The 17,237-nt window shown below is 48.3% G+C and overlaps 1 protein-coding gene and 1 long non-coding RNA gene across 6 annotated transcripts in view; both read right to left on the reverse strand.

Annotated features, from left to right (window-relative positions):
- The window catches only part of LOC107312573 (fibronectin type-III domain-containing protein 3a-like), a 37,893-nt gene extending 31,725 nt beyond the window's left edge, over positions 1-6,168 (reverse strand). For 2 of the 5 annotated variants that reach the window (XM_032444109.2, XM_085544444.1), the window contains exons 1-2: positions 6,079-6,168; positions 1,326-1,480 (exon numbers count right to left, since the gene is read on the reverse strand). The gene's annotated coding sequence lies outside the window, so the exon portion shown is untranslated. Of the gene's footprint in view, positions 1-1,325; positions 1,481-4,823; positions 4,872-6,058 lie in introns of all 5 variants that reach the window. The other 3 variants (XM_085544447.1, XM_085544445.1, XM_085544446.1) reach the window with 2 other exon arrangements.
- Positions 6,169-7,771: 1,603 nt separating this feature from the next.
- On the reverse strand, positions 7,772-11,108 carry LOC146760928 (uncharacterized). The gene is made up of 2 exons (XR_014945092.1): positions 10,814-11,108; positions 7,772-8,848 (listed from the first exon to the last, which is right to left on the reverse strand). It is a non-coding gene; the product is annotated as an uncharacterized LOC146760928 (long non-coding RNA).
- Positions 11,109-17,237: the final 6,129 nt, after the last annotated feature.

Below are 17,237 nucleotides of genomic sequence, written 5' to 3' on the forward strand. Positions count from 1 at the left end.
TTGTATATTTAAGAACAAGGAGAATGAGGAACACTTTGCTTTTGCTACATTATGGTTTAAATGTTTGACGTACAAACCAAAAAGTTTCTTGCACAAGAGAAGTAGCTGAGGCTGTAGTGCTTTAGCTGCAGAGCAGATCAGACCAGCCTCATTTAAACAGGGGATGCTTAAACTTAGTGCTAAAACACACCAAGAAATTACTTAAACTACCACATCTGAGCAGCCTCACGGTAAATGACCACGTGCCTTTCTTCAGTTCATGACAAATGCGAGGCAAAATGCAAACATGACATCATGTATGTGAGGTTTAAGGAAGCGCCATTCACCCAGCATCCGTGACAGGCCAGCAGCACAGCTCACCTGATGCATGCTAGCACTGAAATCAGCTGCTTTTGTGCCTGAATGTATTGGTAGATCAATTGAATTGCAACACCTTTATGTAAGAGAATGAGTGGACCTTGCACAGTTCTGAAGACTCCAGGAAAGACTGTTGATATTTATTAAGGGTTAATTTTTTTCCCAAGAAATCTAGGCACTAAAAATTAAAATGACAGATTAAAATATACCAAAAGGTTACCTATGTAATATCATCCTGAAGACCTGCTTTGTATTACAGTTTCCCATCTGTATTGATCAGCTACCATTCAGGTCTTTCCTTGATCTCTTCAACTGCTTTAGACAAGCATGAACCAAACCAGAAAATGGTAAGTTGCTGTTCACAAAGCTGAGAATACCATTCTAAGAGCAATTGGAATTAAATCTTCATTAAAAAAAAAGGAAGCACGAGAGGTAGAATTCTGGCCCTTGTGACAATACAAACATCACACTGATGATAATTTATGGTGCCAGGTTTCTCTCCCCCCTCACTCCCTCCCCAGGTCAATCCCATGCCCTAATCAGCTCTGTGAGCTCCAATTCAAACCAGCACACCTAACAGTGCCATCCAGTCGGTCACTTACTGGTACGCTGCCACTCTCTTGAACTGTTTTCTCTACAGGAAATGCCTTTGCTAAAAACAGAATTTACTTTCTTTATACGAAGGCTGATTATGCAAGTCTCATTAAGACGAAAATTCCAGCTGGGGGAAGGGGAGTGAGATTAATGCCAAAATAAAGATAAGGTTGCTACATTATAAAACTAATAACATTTATCTGGAAATACCGAGCTTCTTCCCACTTCAACAACTGTATCAGCTCCTGCTTCTCTAACCTGTTTTTCATTCAATAGTAAGTTTCAAACAAAACAAAAAACAGAGAAGAAAAAGGCAGTCCTAGGCTTTAAGTTTCTCAAATATTTATATATTATTTCACACATGAGAGACTTACAGAAAAAAATGTGTCAGAAGATCTGGGAGTACAACAAATGATGGCTGATTACCGCTGACGCACTCCTGACTTGAAGCTGTTCCTGCTGATAGACGTGAGCGGTCACTGCCTGCTGTAGTAGAAGCAATGTGCTGTGCTGCCCCTCAGCCTTCCCTCTGTGGACAAGAAAAAAGAAATAGTGATTTTTTTCTTAGAAACTGGCAAGCACAGTCTTAAGGAAAAAAAAAACCAACAACCCAACCATGCAGAAAATAGCTTGTATTGAATAAGCTGCTGGAGAACAGCCAGAGATAAACTCCAACAGGATCTGCAAATAAGACTCAAGGAAGACTCCAGTGTCAAAAACCATACGCAGCCTTCTTGCATCCATTCAGCACGTACAGAATGCAAAGCCTGACAACTGTGTAAACATACTGCACATACATTTACTGCAGTATCAGCCAAAGGTACATTGCTAGTTAAGCTATGATCTCATTAGCGAGAAGGAACTCGAATGCAGTGAAGACAGTTCCCGTATGTGGGAACTAAGTACAGTTACAAAGTTGTCTGCTCAGTACTCCATTCTTTTATATGACAATGATGAGGGGAAAAGCAATTTCCTAACAGTACATAAACATATCCAGGTTGAAATTACCAGGAACGTGCTTCTCCTGCGATAAGGAACACTGAAAGCAGAGCAGTTATGCAGCCTGGGGAATGTGGTCAAAGCTCTGTGTGATGGGACAGCACTGCTTCATTCCAGGAACTGTCCCACCAAAGATGCTCCAGCAGAAGATGCTAAGAACACCTTTCAGCATGCACCAAAGCCATTCAAGAAGTGATGTGAAAGTCATCACCTTCCTCAAGGCACTGGATCAAGTATCAACTTCCAGTTCCTACACTGTCTGCACACTCAGGAATAAGAATTGCCCTGTTTTGGCTCTCCAAACTTACAACAACCACAGAAGATGGGTCAGTTCCCAGAACGTTTTTCTTAAAGCCAGGACACGGGCCCATGCTTTCTGGCTAGCTCTGCAGGAAGCAGACAGAAGCCCCTCCTGCACACACAGCAGCTCCTTTGTTGCTCCCACCAGAAAGGTGATCTTAGCTCGAAGCCGCAGACGTCGCTGAGGTCGCAGCCTCATCATGTCCTCCTGAACTACTTTTCATGAGATAGGGGCATAAAAGCACAAAATGCCAGGCCTCGGTGCTGGAGAAGCCTATCTCAAGCAAACCAAGGCATTTTTCCACATCAATCAGATACTGGGAACAATAGCAGATTTACATTAAGACTGAAACGGACGAAGGGCGCTGCGCCAGCGGTCTGTCCCTGCCAGTCAATACACAGAAAGGATTGTGTTAGCACCACTGAAAGAATAAATTATCACTGCTTTTACAATAAGCTCTTCAAGAATGCAATAAAGAGTTCAGTGTGTGCTCCTCACTCAGGAATCCAAAACTTTTCAGTGAAGGTCTGGCGTACAGCAAAGATAACAGCTGAAAACCAACCATCTTGACCCCGGTAAGCTTCATGACAACTTGCTAAAAACAGGTGAAAAAAGAATTAGAAGGTTACTTCTGTGATATTCACCAGCCTTGAAAGGGGAGCAGCGAGCAGCCACGGTTCTGAATACCAACAGCTCAGAGTGGATTGTGCTGAGATGCAACACAGTTAGAAGTGAGTCTGTTTTCGCTTCGGCTCTCCTGACTGTTGCAGTATTACTAATATTGAGGTTTTCTTCATCTGCTTTCAGAGGTAAATTTACAATTCCTCTGTGTTTAAATGAAATCGTGATAGGACAATAAGAATGTATAACCGAGGCATTCTTACAGTGCTCTGCATCAAAATCATGAGCCACTGTGATGCCTTGTAGAATCACAGCATCAGTCAGGTTGGAAAAGTCCTCTCAGACCCCAACTCCAGCCCAGCCCACCATGCCCATCACGGTCACATCCCCATGGTCTGGGACACCTCAGGGCTGGTGACCCCACAGCTCCCTGTGCAGCTGTGCACCACTGCTGCAGGAATGCCTTCCCAGCTGTCTGCTTTCTTAAAAGCAACAAGTGTATGTCTGGAGTTTGACAAGAGGCCTTTGAAGTTGGGCACATCACAGGTCATCAAACACAAGCACCGGCTCCAGCCTCCCAACCTTGAACGTGTGTTTCAATTTGCACAACACTCACCCAAAGGGATTTCCAAAGGGTTTTCCGCCGCAGGTGTACAAACATACCCACAAACACACACACACACACACAGTGCTGCTGCAGCAGTCCCAAGGGTTCACCAACAGAGAGCTACAACTTCTACTGGCCACGTGGTACGTGTGAAGTCTTATTTGAAAGACCAAATCCTTTCTATAATTAAACATAAAAGATAGAAGAGCATTGGGATTGCTGTGACAGCCCACACGAGCCAACAAGATGCAATCACTGGCCTCCAAAATCACCCAAACAAAGGACCATCAAAATGTTAAGATGGAACGTTTGTGTTCAACTTGGGTGCAGATTTGATTTCTGCATAACATGAAAGCACGATGCACTCTGTGACCGAGGGCTGCGGCAGGAAGCAGATCTGTGCAGATTGTTATTCTCTAAAGGTAAATGCACCAGGAATTAGGGTTTTACATCATTTCTAACAACTGATTCTTCAAAGCTGCTGGCATCCCTAGTAATGTTAACTACTATGTTTTGCAAACAGAAGTGACCTGTCCCAGCACAACATCTGTGCAGACACCAGAGAAGCTGCAATGATTCCATTCCACTGCCTGTGTGATGTTTAATTAGAAGTAAGGCCAAGTTTATCCCAAATCTGCAGCAGCACTCCTGATCTGCACCCTGTTCCAAGAGATACCCAACACAGGCAGCACAAGTCACGTTTGCTCACAGCCCGCTGTGTTCAAAATCACAAGCTAAGACCCAACGAACAGCAGATTGCTTTCAACTCCACTGCGCGGAACACGAGATTTATTTGATCCTGGCTAACAATAAATTATTCCCAGACAACAACAGCATTCTAAAACTTCCAGGGGTTTGGAAAACAGTGAAGTAACCAGACCTAGGAGAGAGGACAGCGTAACAGCTGGCTGCTTTTCAGCACGCATCATTACACACTGAGCCCTGAGAAAGTCAACATCTTTCCCACTTTACCACCTTATCCTTTTCACATATTGGCTACGTAAGAGAGGAAAAAAGACCACAAGTGTGGGATTCTGCCCTTTCCTCACAAGGATCTCGACTGAAATGCAGAGTACTATGCTGGATGCTAAGTCCAAGGATTGCTTATTGGCTTAAAACACAGAGAGGATACTTCCCTGGTTAAAATGCTAATCTGAGTCTCAGGAAATCTAGATTCAATTCCTTGCCTGACCACACACTTCCTGTGTGACCTTGGGCCATAAATATTTCTGTGCCTCAATCTTTCCATATGGGACTGAGGTAGGATTTCCCTGTCGAACTAAGTTTTGTAATGATAAATATATTAAAAGGGCACAAGGAACCGGACGATACGGACACACATACCAGGCTGTTGTCTGCAGAAGCACGGTGGTGATGCTCACAAGGAGATACCTGATGAAGCACGGAAGGACCAAGAGCATTATAAACCACCACGGGACAGAAGAGATACAAAACATTCAAGGAATGGATAGAAATGGAAGCAATACAAATGGGGTTATATTACTCCAGGTACGGAAAGAACTATGTGGAAAGTTTCCTCTGCTCCAACACCAGGTCTGAGCAGCAAGCTTTAAACACCAGACTCAAAGCTATGAAAGCAGCATGGATGGGAGCAGATCCACCTGCCAGCTTCTGTGCAGAGGTGATCCCAACGTGCTGTGCTCCCAGGGGCAGAGCAGGGCTGCGGGGCCCAGCGGACCATCCCCTGAGCTTCCGAACAGCCCGCACAGCCTTCGGGAGGCGGCACACAGAGCGATGGTGTTGATCGCAGAAGGGTCCCCACTTCACCGCCGCCCCCAGAGCCGAGGGGGACAAAGCAGAATGGGGGCAGGGCGCGGGACGGGCACCGGCACAGAGCGGTGACAGCGCTGACCTCCCCCTACCCCGACCCCGCCGCGCTGGGGGAGGTGTCTGTGCCGGAGCAGCGAAGGGGAACAGGCAGAAGGCGACGTGGCATTCGCAGGCAGCGGCTCCGCTGCGGAGAGGGAGAGCGGGAAGGGGGGGGGGGGGGGTTGTGAGGGGGGAGAACGGCATCAGCTCTCCCCGAGGAAATAATAGGGAATAAGTAAATTAAAAAATAAATAAATAAAAGGGAAAAGGAAGGGGGGAAAGGGAAAGGGAGGATTTGAGGCGGGAGAGGGGAAGAGAAAGTGCGGGGAAGGCGCTGGCAGCGGCCCCATCCTGGGGGGCACCGCGGGGCGAGCCGTGAGGCACAGACCCAACACCGCGGGGCACTGCCGGGCACTGCGGGACACCGCCGGGCACTGCCGCCCCCAGCCCGCGGGGCGCCCCCCGCTCCCCTCCACCCGCCCCACACCTGCCCCACACCCCCTCCCCCGGGGTCTCCAGCCCCACACCGCGATCCTCGCTCCCCAGAATCACCACACAAGACAGACACACAGACACACACACACACACCGACCCCCTTCCCCCCCCACGCGCTGCCCCCTGCCCGTCCCGCACCGCCGCCGGCCCTGGCACTGCCCGCCGCGCCCTGGGTGTGGAGCGCCGCTCGCCCCCGGCCCGGCCCCGCCGGTCTCGCCCACCCGCCGGCTCCGCGGAGCGAGGGGAGCCCGAACCTCGCCTCGGCGGCACTGACCGTCCGCGGCGCCGCTGCCCCCGCCTCAGCCTCGGCGCTGCCGACCGCCAACAGACCGCTCCGCCATGATGGAATGCGGGCACTGCGCCTGCGCCGCAGCCGACCGGCCAGGGGCGGGCGGGCGCGCGAACCGAAGGCCGGGCCGAGCGCGGGGCCGATCTCAGGCTGCGGCCGCCAGCTCCCGCGAAAAGCGGCGCGGGGGGGCGGCGGGGAGCGCGCAGGTGGCGGCCGGGAGGTGATGGAGCCCTGCGGGAAGCCACGACGGCTAAAGGTGGCCCGGGGCCGCTTACGGCGGGACGGTGACCGCCCGGGCCGCAGTGAGGGTCCCCAGGGTCTGAGGGGAGGCCGCTGCGCCCCCAGCTGCTGCCCTCCGGCTCACACCTCCCGTACCCCGTGCTGGTCGCATTCGTGTGATGGCAAAAGCCCCAAAGTGCGGTGTTTGTTTTAATCTAGTTTGGCGTTTTTCAGCCGTGGTTCAAGGAACGCGTGGAGTCCATCTCTATGTGGGGGTAAAACCGAGGTGTGGGCTGCGCTGTGGCACAGCCCCGTGTGAGGTGTGTGTGTGTCACCACAGGGCTGAGGGGAAATTCAAGGCCTGTGCACAAAGTGCATCGCACAGACACAGAGAAAACCCTTCAAAGCAAACCACAAAGTACATAACACAAAGAAGGTAACCCTAAAAACCCAGCTGACATGATCCCCCTCCCTCACCCCGGATGGATATCGGATACGTTTTTAATGAGCATTGTGTCAGGAGTAGAAGAAATGATTTATCCACGCTGGAGAATGTCAGTGGTCGATGGGACGTCCCATGCTAAGGAAGGCCCAGGAGGAGGTGCTGCTCGGCTTCTGGACACCCAATAACCTGTCTTGTTAATTAATGCCACCCAACTATCAACAGGGCTTCACAGTAATTTTTCTTAGCCTGGTCCATAGGACAAATATATTCTCAATATACCACCAAAGAACAGATCACTTGATCACTTCATCTTCAGAGTGTGTCTCTGTGCACTCACTAAGGCATTATCCCTTATTGCATTTGATCTTCGACAGGACTGATGTTAGATAACAAAGACTTTTAAAGTTTGTTTTGGGGTAAAAACAGGCCAACCGGCCAACGCTATAGTTCTACTTCAGCATAATTCCACTGAAAACATCCATACAGTAAGAGCAACAACGTGGGTACAGTAAAAAATTGCTCTTGCAAGGAGCCCATTACCTTCTCATTCTGCTCTTTGCTGTCACTTCCATTTATTCAAGCTCCATACGATGCATGAGAGCTTCTTCATCTAAGCAGCTCACTGTACTCTCTCACTATCCTTTGTGATCTGAAAACCAGACCCATGCAGCTGGCTCAGTGGCCAGTTCCAGGTGGAAAAGACACAGGCATCCTTTTCCTCCTGGAGAGCAAAAGCTCTGCCATAGTCTCTGCCCTGAATTCTCCCTTCTACCTCTTCCAAAAATGTTACTGCACACACACAACTACTGCCCTGGTTCTGGTACAGAAAAGGAATAGTGCTTTTGCTCTGTGGAACAGTGTGGATCAGTGTATCAGAAGAATAAATTACTCATTCTTTATGCCTATAAAGTAGATTGAAATCTCCAGAAAGGGATTGAGAGAAAAAAAAAATAAGCTGCTGCTTGAAATCATATCTTGCTTCTGACACTAATATTTAGTTCTTTACATCTCTGATAATTCTCAAATGAGATTCCTTTATTCCTGCTCAGACTTAAGGCTGGTGAACATTACAGATGTGGTCCAAAACAAGGCCGGCACAGGAGGCGGTGAAGGCAGACCTGCTCTCTGCATTGTTCTGCTCCAGGAACAAAAGGTTGGTTAATCATTTCACCTTTGAGAGAATTCCTGGAATCTTCAGCAGCCCATCTCAGGAATCTTTTAACTCCACAGGCTCTGGCTAATCTGCAGTGAAGCGTATCCAGTGCCCTGGGGATTTCATTTCTGAAGTGAAACGTTTCTACTTACTTTTGGGGAGATCTCGGGCAGAGACCCATCAGGATGCGATCTGAATTCAAGGCAGTGTTTCAAAGGCTATTTTGAACTTGCAGGCTCAATATTTCTTCGTTGCCAGCTAAACCCTAAAAGTTATGGCTAGTGATGTGATATATAGAGGTCTGATTCCCTCCCATCACAAGCAGACTGTGTCTGATATCCCAAGTAAAGAAGGTCTTTAGGGGTGAATGCTGAGCATTCTTTGCACTGACGGCTATTGGATCTCCCAGCTTTGATTATTACAAGAATTCCTTTATAGGTAATAACGCAGTATTTTAGCATTCAAAATTAAAAATAAAAAAGTTTTTCCTTTCCCTCCCGCCTTTCATTAAATCATTTTTTCCTCCTTAATTTACCCTTCTAAATATATTTTCTGTCAGAGTAAGGGATCCACTGGCAATTCCAGCAAATAGGATGTCTGGTGGAAAAGCCTACAGAGACTGTAGCCAGTTGCTAGTGAGACTGAGGATGAAAGATCTAAGAACTGCCCGCATTCCACAAGCTCCAGGGCTCCTTTAAAACTGAAATTGCTTCGAGTACGAGAACTATTCCCACACCACAGAAAATAAATGACTGAATGTTTGCTGCCTACATCCAACGCTCAGATTGCTATGGGATGACAGCAAAGGAAAATTCTTTTCAGCTGAAACTGGAAACTATATGGCCTGTCGGTGAGGCTGAAGGCACACACGGGTTGTTCCAGATGGCAAAACTGCACAGAAGAAATATTTGGCATGGGTAGTACATTGACCAAACTGCCTGGAAAGAAGGAAAGAAGGCCATGGTTAGATGGGTCAGAAATTACAGAACAGAACAAGGCAAGGGGAGGGAGCTTTAACATGGGTTTTGAAATTCCTGGAGAGCCTCAAGGACTGTGCGAGGACAGTGGTGATGGCAAAGGTCATGCACAAAGGCAAACAGTGCTCCTCCCAAGTCTCCGGGTCAGAGGAAGTGGGGTTCTGAAGTGACGGCTGCCCAGGCAGTGCTGTCAGTCCGGAGCAGGGGGCAGAGAGGCACGCAAGCTAAGGATAGAGAAAGAATTTAAAATAGCAGACGTTTGGAAGAAGGAAAAGGAAAGACAAAAGCAATAGCCAAAACGAGAAGTGGAAATGAGTCAGGAGGGAGGGAAGAGGGAGCATAAGTGGGAAGAAGTCTGGATTTAGAAAGGAAGGGCAGTCACCGGAATGGAAAAGGAGAGTTAAGGAGAGCCTGTCTTAGCAAAACTATGGGGAGAAGTGCCAAAAATATGCCCATTCTTCCATTAGAAAACTTAGAGTTACAATTTGTTTTCTTCTTTGACTGCACTAGGTGAGCTAAGAAAAAAATAAATAGGGAGGGAAGTAGAAAAGAAATAGAGAAGGAAAGCTGTCAACAGGAAAGGGGTGAGAAAATAGGTAAGGAGATGCAGTGTATTCTGTACTGCACATCAGGAAGGGCTAGGAGCTGCTGAGAGGTCACTGAGCACCTTGGCTCACCAAAACCTCTACCTGCAGCTGGGTGCAGTAAATACCTGAACACACAGTGCCCCTGCAAACCAACAGCTCGCTTATCATGATGATTTACACCTGCTCTGGGCTTCTGCTGCCAGCCCATAATAAAAACCTTTTTTCTTCTGTACTTGCCTGATAATAATAAATATGATTATGGTTATTTTAACAAGCGTCTAGCAAACCTTCCCGTCTCTTGAGTTTGTTAGGACCTGCAAAGTGAGGGCTTGGAACTCATTTGCTTCGTTTTCTCTTGTTATGTACAAATACTGTTGTGTACACTTTCAGGAGGGACCGAGGCAAGGCAACCTGGCAAACAAACTTTTATCAAGCAGAACTTTGTTTGAAGCAAGAGCGCTTAGATCCTCAAGAGTAAACACTGGACGCTGGAACAGGTTTCCAGCCAGCGTGCATTGGAACATCTCCATCCACCCCAGTGGGATTAGGAGTGTTTTCTTCAGGTGAAGATCTGGTCTATCAAGAGCAAAGCAGCACTCCGTGCTGTGTATTTGGAAAAGAATTTCCCTTAAAGGAGGATGAAACCTTTCTCCTGATCTGCATGCACAGGTGCAGCCATATCTCTTCCAGAAAACTTGCCATTTCTTTGCCATTCAACCCCAGAACCATATAGTCAGTAGCAGAGTTAATTGACACTGTCTATAACAAATGGGAGTTGCTATCAGAGGCACTGAAGTGTTTTAACACTCCATTCCATGCTGTGTAGATATGTCCAGAGTATCCTTACCAAACAATTCCACATTAAGTGAAGAAATCAAGTTAAGCTTGGAGACTTTGAGCCCATCCTCTACATTTCAGTGGGCACAGCACTGTGTGTTCCTGGTCCAACTGGAACTGATGGTCTTAGGAAAGAGAAAGATCAGAAGAAGCAAGAGGACAGCCAGGCAGGTGGTACAGATGCATGCTGCATTTGGCTGTCTGTGCTGCTTTCTCCAAGCAGGCCACAGAAACCCATGGCACTGCTGCTCCAGACCAGCAACATGTTGCAGAGAAGTTATCCAGCAAACTCACACACAGAATCCTGGAACATCATTATTCTATCAACACTGCTATTGTTATAAAGCCACAATAAAGGTGCACAACAAAACCCGAACCCCTTTGTAACCCACAATAAACATACCATGCATTTACAACTGTTATAAGTGGAAAGGAATGAGGTTCAGTGCCTGGCTAATTTGCACTTTGCACAGAACATCTGTTTTATGATTCCTTCTCTCACCTATTATATGGAGCAGACCGTGTGTAAACACTGTGTGTCCTGGCCCCAGGCTACAGCCTGTATCTTCATTTGTCCCGGCTTTCAGATTTGACCAAGTTCCTTGGAAACTCTGCAGCACCTGCAAGGAAACGTGGTTGATTCTATGGTTCAGCACAGCCTCTGTGCTGCAGCCCCTCTGCTGACATCTCTGCCTGCAAGCTGCTGTGACGTGGTGGCAGTCTCCTTTACAGCAAAATGGACTGCTAGCCACGGGCAGCTCAGGGCATCTCAGCTTATGAAAGAAAAGGGGAAAGCAGCTGGCGGTGCCTCTCTGAAGGCTGAAGACTAAGCCTGGTGTTTGTTTTTGGAAGCCTGGTGACTGGCTGCGTGCATTTAGCAGCAGCTGAACTCAGCCCTGTAATTAACACCTTCATTCCTGCTCTTTGCTGAAGGGAGAACCCAAGGAGAAACTGCAGCCCCTGGGCTCAGGTACACTGCAGCTGTGTGGCACTGCTGGGTGAGCATGGGGTGCCCATTCACCTCCCCCTCCTGCAAGGTCTCCCCTCTCAGTTTCTCTTCAAATTATCCAACCAGGGTCCAGGTAGCTATCAAACATCCCAGATCAGTCTAATTCCAGACACTGTCTGATTTTACCCTTCATTTTATAATTCTCCCCCAAGCCAAGAGCCAAAACAAAAAAATCCCAAGGAGTCTGCTGTGCTCTGCAGAGAGCTGGCGGTAGGCAGGCCCAAGCAAACACTGGGTAAGGGCATGTTAACGTGGCACTGTTACCTTTTGCTTTGCAGCAAGAGCACCCAGCTGAGCAAATAAAGCTGTCTGTGCCTGCGGGAGGGAGCCCCGTGGCACAGGGCATGTGAGGATGCTGCAGGCATTGCAGGGTGGGGGTCATCCAGAATCCAAGGGGAGGGACTGGAGTCACCCCACTGGGTGAACCCATGGACACAGAGCTAAATAAGGTCTGCTTGCCTGGCCCGGCACAAATGTGGTCATAGTTCTAAGAAATCTGAGTAGCTGGATCCTCAGAAAGGCTCCAAACACCCATAATTTAAACATGTTTGAGCTGGAGGATGCTTGTCCATGTGCTAGCAAGGGAAGGAGCAAGCCAAAATGAGTTCACCACTGGTTTTTATAAACTAGGCTGGAAAATGTTTTAAAAAACACCTCTGGAACGTGCTTTGCTGCTGCTGCGGTACAGCCTGAAAGCACCAGGAGTCCTCTGCATTTCCACCCCGCTTGGTGGGCTTAGGGGGGGCAGGTTTAAGCTGCAAGCACAGCCCCAGTTCTGCTGCATGGAGCTGAAGAGGGGCTTCAGAGCCAGAGCATTAGAGCCAACTGCTTGAGAACACAGAGGCGAAAGGACAAAAAGGGAAGCGAGCGAGCAGAATAAATCTGAGTGCAAGAAAATTACAGTCTGCATTGAAATTTCAACATTTGGAATTGATTTCTTCCATCAGACAAAAAGCCGCGAGTTCAGCTGCTGAAATGCTGCTCTCTTTTTTAACCCATGCTCGGTGCCGTACTGGGAGGAGCTGCAGGTGAGATGTGGGGAAGAAAGGACTTATGCAATCTGAGAATATTTTACTGTCAGGCGTAATGTGATGTCCTCGCTTTGTCTGCTTTGTTTTCTCCTTCCCTGACCTGCAGTTGGTGTGGGTTTCCCACCACCCCTCATCTGCCTTGGCCTTGCTGTTTTCCTGGCTGATCCCATTTCCTACCTCTCTCTTCACTTTTAGGGACTCATAACTGTACCCCCTTGTGACATCGGGTCAGCACCAAAGTTTCAGCTCAGTTACATACATGGGGGTAAAGAGTTTTATTTGCATCCCATAGGTGTGTGTGGAACTGGAAATGAATGAAGCAGCAGCTGGTATGGAGCAGCTCACCGTGCTCAGAGCTGTGACTTGGGGCTTCCACTGCCCTGCTCTTATTCTCCTTGCTGCATTGTCTTTCCTCAGAGCACTATTGCTTTCCTATCTGGCATTCCTCTCGCTGTCCCCACACAACCTCTTTTACTTGCTCTCCCCTATAGTAACCCCATTCCTCATTGTTGTCTCCATTCCCCTTTTTGTTCTCTCACTCTGCAGAGGCCTCTCAGTGCTGGGGGGTCCCTGCCAGCCCCACACCCATGCAAGGTGTGCACTGTGGGGCTGGCGCTGCGTCTGCTTCGCAGGGGTATCCACAAGCTATCAAGGTGCAGAGTAGCACTGAACCCGGCCCTACATGCAAATAAGAAGCAGCCACGTGGCACGAAGAATTTGGGAGCACTTCAGGCTAAAATAAATAAATAAATAAATAAATAAATAAATAGAAAAGAAGATAAATCAGGAAAAGAAAAAGATGCAGCTGTGAAGAATACAAGTATTGGCTCCTTGAGGAAACCTCCATGTTGTATCCATTATTACAATCTACTTATTTGTTCAGGGCTAATAGGGCTAATGCTTCATTTTGAGGCTGTCCCATATCTGGTTTCCTGTGTGCAGAGAAGGGCCATGCACAGCCCCTGCAGCAGGAGCCCTTCTGCAGTGCTCACCTGGCACAGCTGAGTGCTGCACGAGAGAACCTGCTATTAAAATGAATAAGGACCCTTTTGTGTATGAGAAAGAAGAAAAAAAGTATTTGGCACATTCCCACCTTCCCCATCTTCTCTGGCTATGAAACAAACATGAGCTGCCTGCTCGATGCAGCTATTTCAGTGCCTTGTGATGGAGCCTGAGGGAGCTGCAGGTGCTTTGACCAACTGTAGGAAAGCTTCATAGCATCATAGAATCATTACAGTTGGAAAAGACCACTAAGGTCATTCAGTCCAACCTCCTCCTCTGCTGGAACTCCACATGCTCATCCTGCTTCGCTCCCTGCATGTGTGGGGCTCTGCCTGTTGGCCACATCCCATGCAGATACCTTTTTGGTGCCCTCTCTGGGTAAGTAGGAGTGTATCTATATAGAGAGTTCTGCAGCAAAAACAGCCATAAAAACCATCATTACCTAAATATAGATCCCTTCATCCAGACAGAACCTAAGCTGTGTTTATGCAAGCTGGGGTTGTGCAGGTGATCCAGTTCTGTGCTAAAGAAGAGCTCCTAAAGTTTAACATAAACTAAAAAGAAAAAAGCAAATCCCTCCATTTACTGTTCTCTCAAACAGCCCCAAATCCCAGCAACCCTGGAGGCTGCAGTCTGGATGGTTGTTATTGATGGGAGCAATGCACTTTGTGCTGGGGATCTGGTAACCTGCACAGCATCTTCTTGGGAAACCAGGAGCTGAAGTGTTTGAGGTTATTTTGTATAACTGAATTCAATTCAGGGTTGAACCTTCAGCTGCCAAGCACATGGTTAATTCTCAGCTTTAGCTTTTCATTATCACCAATCCCATTTTCCGAGGGTGCGCTGCTCCAGTTGTTTTCTAGGAGCATGCAGTAGAAATAACACAGCAGAAAACCAAGGCATACAATGTGCTGCAGGTACAGCCTGCATGGCAGAGGCTGTGAAGCCTGACCCCTATTGCTGGAAACTGTAGAAGATGAGACTATTTCCTTTATGTTTGTGTAAACTCCTTGTAACACTGAGTGTGTGCAAGGAGCTGGCGTTATTCCATTAGGAGGATTTCCCACTGTAGGGAAGAATTACTGTGCTTAGAAATTGAATCTGGGAGGATGCCACCTCTGAGCTTTTGGGGCCATTTTCTGTCCCTGATGCTTCTGCCCCACACTGACTCCTTCAGTCTCCTCTGCTATGGACAGAGATACCCCAACAGGTCTGAACCTCAGAGCTCTAGACTGCAGTGATTTGGTTTAGTTTTACTTGCAATGACATCAACCCCTGAGGCCAGTGTGGTGTCAGCATTGCCATTCCAACCTGCACAGGTTCCTGAGAAGCCAGGAGATGAAAGCCCCCAGGATGTCAGGGCATGCAGAAATGTCCTTTGGGGCTTTGGCAACTGCTCTGCGGTGCCTCTGCTTTATTAGTTCACGTTCACAAAGCTTGTTTCTCCTACCACAGGATATGATTAACCCTGAGTGCACCATCATGCCACATCCTGAAGCTGTGCCATATCTCAAGGCTGTGCTGCATCCCAAAGCTGTGCACATCCCAAAGCTGTGCTGCATCCAAAGGCCGTCCTGTGCAGGGTGAGGTTGTTGCTAGTGCAGATCAGCATCCCTCTAACAACCAGAAAATGGTCTGGAGAAATGGGAACCAGATGGAAAGGCCTGGAAACCTCTGGCACAGTGAGTCAAGCATTGAAGGACACAGGAGGGGCATGTGGGAGGATGCACTGCTGACAGTAAGCAGAGGCTCAAGGCCAGCCATGGGGAGCTTCTCATTCCATTTTCCTTGAAAAATGGTGGTGAAAGGACACTGCAGCTTTTCTTGGCCCTCACTCACGTAAGCAGCGTGTGCTCACCATTCCAACAGCTTCCTGTTGTGAGTAACATGAAAAAGGTCAGAAAGCAGGGACTGTCTCATTGCAGATCATTACTCATAAAGGAAATAAAAGCAAGGTTGGCTCCTGGGATACATGTGGCTCTTGCACAGACATGGGGCTGGATGGTGTGAAAGGAACACAAATTCCTTCCAGGTATGGTGTGATGCCCTTTTGGGACCCAGAGAGAAACTCTAACTGAGGATCTGCATCTTGGCATCTCCAAGACGCTGCTGGCACACCTAGCACACCTACACACCTCCTGCCCTCCCCGTGCTGCACCAAATGACAAGAGCATGGGATGATAATGGGCAGTGCATGGTAGCCCTGCCCAGAGGGTGCCATAGAGATCTGTGGGGTCAGATTCCATGCTCACAATCTGCAAAACCTGCTGCTGAAAGAAGCAAGCAGCTGCAGAATGAGCAGACAAAACATGTGTGTGTGTGCACTGCTTTGCACGGTGAGCCAGTCCCAAAACATTCAACAGTATGACACTGAGCCTCCTGCCCTTGATCCCACAGGGCTTTACCTGGATGCCTGCATCAAGGTTAAAGGTGCATAGGCCAAAACCCATGCGGAGCATCATGGAGACATACTCCTCCCAAATGAAAGAGATTTCGATGGGCTGAACCAAAAACAAGCTCTGTTTAGTCTTCAGCATTGCCAGCGGGGAAGCACAACAGTGTTCCTGGAAGCAGAGTTTACATTAATGACCAAAAGAGAGCATTTTTGCTACCTCCTTCTCTCCTCCCCCCAACAAACCTGGTGCACATCCATCTGGAATATATTTCTTAAACTAACATAGGGTCCTCCTTGCCTTGCTCTGCTAGCAGCCTCGCTTCCTCTGAAGCATAAGAAGCAGCATTGACAGGAAAGAAACGGGCACATTTTCCCCTGCAGTAAGGTTTGCAAATGCTTGGAATAGTTTTTTGTGCATGTGGCCACTTGCAGAGCCAGAATTCATCATCCTGGAGAAGTGGGGCTCAGTTCCCAAACTTGCTGACCTGTAAATCAGGCGATGGGTTTGCACTGCTCACTCCACAGTTTGCTGTCTGTAGCTCTGAAAAAATGTGTAAGTAACTGCTGTGATCACTTTATTCCAAGTGCACTTCTGGCAAAATTGCTTACATGGATGGAGGGTTAATGTCTGACACACTGTCCTGTGTGTTTCCTATTATTTTTTCCCCAGCGACTGGCTCATCTGCTGCCATGAGCAAGGCACAAAAACCACAGTGTTCTCCCTCCTGCTGCATGAGAGAAGTCCTGCTGCTGCTGTGGAGCCACAGTGGAGCTGAGGAAAATGCCACACCAGGGGCTCCTGGCATCAACCTGAGCCACAGCCTCACAGCTGTGCCATGCAGCACAGGACTGTCCCTTGTTGCAAGGTCTTGAAGCTTCTTGCTTGTTAAGCTGAGGACTTGCTCACTTCTCACATCCTGCAAGCATTTTACATCAAGAGCTGCGTAAAGTCAGAATGAGGATGGTAGCATTCTGGATTTCCCAGTCTGTGGCACTAGAATGTGACCCTATGTCAGGCAAGAAGGATTGGTGTTAAAGCACCTGACTGACAGATCATAGCATCAGGAAAGGAAATGTTTTTGCACACAGCCAGAGGAATAGAAGACCTCTGAGGTCTTGCAAGAGAGATAGAAGTGTCACTGAGGATCAGCAAATCTAACTCAGCTTCTGTGGTTGATGCCCACTGGAGCTCCCCAGCACACACCCAGGGGTCAGCAGCAGCCCTGTAGTTACCACATTGGTTGGGTGCATACAGAAGTCACCCCATGCCCACTGCTCACTGCTCACTGCTCCCAGCAGACTGACACCAAGAAAAGCTGAGACAACAAATCCCCCTCACAAACCCTCTGTGCAAATCCTGCACTGACCAATGCATTTTGAGGGAGCTGAGGGGCTGGGATGTGCCTGCCCTGCAGCTCCACACAGCTCAGAGCTGCTCCAACAGAAGCACACTGCAAACAAGGCCAGGATTTACCAGGAACTGAGATTT

This window comes from Coturnix japonica, chromosome 4, assembly GCF_054131305.1.
Source record: "Coturnix japonica strain WE chromosome 4, WE-NBRP24, whole genome shotgun sequence".
In the NCBI taxonomy this organism is placed as follows: Eukaryota; Metazoa; Chordata; class Aves; order Galliformes; family Phasianidae; genus Coturnix; species Coturnix japonica.